The sequence below is a fragment of the Solanum tuberosum genome, unplaced genomic scaffold, assembly GCF_000226075.1.
Source record: "Solanum tuberosum cultivar DM 1-3 516 R44 unplaced genomic scaffold, SolTub_3.0 scf00037, whole genome shotgun sequence".
Lineage (NCBI taxonomy): Eukaryota > Viridiplantae > Streptophyta > Magnoliopsida > Solanales > Solanaceae > Solanum > Solanum tuberosum.
The window spans coordinates 517,815-518,830 of NW_006238961.1; the positions used below are offsets into that span (position 1 = coordinate 517,815).

Genomic DNA, 1,016 nt, shown 5'->3' on the forward strand with positions numbered 1-1,016 from the left:
CTAATAAACTAAAGTTGAGGGGTATTTTTGACCCTTTTCCCTATATTATATAAACTCCCTTAGAAAATAAATATATATTATATATATTATATAGTAGAAAAAAAGTAGAATATAAGTAGAATATTATATAGGGAGTTTATGATGGGACATTCAAATGTCCCATCATAAACTCACTCTTATATATAAGTAGAATTTGTAAACATAGGAGGGTTATCATCATATTGTTGTTTAGTTACATGTTTAACTATGATGAATTGGTTGCTAGATGAAAAATTGACCTTTCAATCAGTGGCGGATCCACGACTTAAACTTTCACTAATGGGGTTTGAAAAATAAAAATATACTACTTGAGAATGAATTTAGAACCTCAAGAGAATTTTGGTCTCTAAACCACTAGCCAACCTCTAATCTTTTGCTTAGCAGGCTTAAAATTTATATATATACATGAAATTTTTAAAAAATACCTTAGATATACCATGTAATTTTTTGCCAAACCCCCTCACTACCCACTAGATCCGCCATGCTTTCAATGGTATTGACTAGGGGTGCGTATCGGTTGGTTTGGTTCGGTTTTAAGTATTATCGGTCCGGTTTATCGGTTTTCGATTTTTAAATATGCTAAACCGATAACCAAACCAATAAGATATTTGTTATCGGTTTTCGGTTTATCGGTTTTAGGTCTTTAAAGGTTCGGTTTTCGGTTTAACCAATAAGAAAATGCTTTCAAAACAAATATATGACTTATCCAATAATTTGACACGATACGCATACATCGAAATAATCATCCCAAACGGGACAACAGGGACCAACTTGCTGTGTTTTGGTCATCACAACAAAGTCTTGGTCAATTTTTGATCATCATAATATATAAAACGAGGTCCCCTTTATGCAATAAAGAAATCAAATAAAACCAAATCATATACAAAAGTCAAAACAACAGCAAATGAGGCCATGCTTATGGTAAATCATATATAAAGAACAGACCCATCTAAATGAAGTTCTTACGTTATTTTTTT

The 1,016-nt window shown here is 31.6% G+C and overlaps 1 protein-coding gene across 3 annotated transcripts in view; it reads left to right on the forward strand.

Moving 5' to 3' along the window:
* LOC102593747 (uncharacterized) overlaps positions 1 to 1,016 on the forward strand; it is an 8,754-nt gene that overhangs the window by 2,342 nt on the left and 5,396 nt on the right. The window lies entirely within an intron of this gene.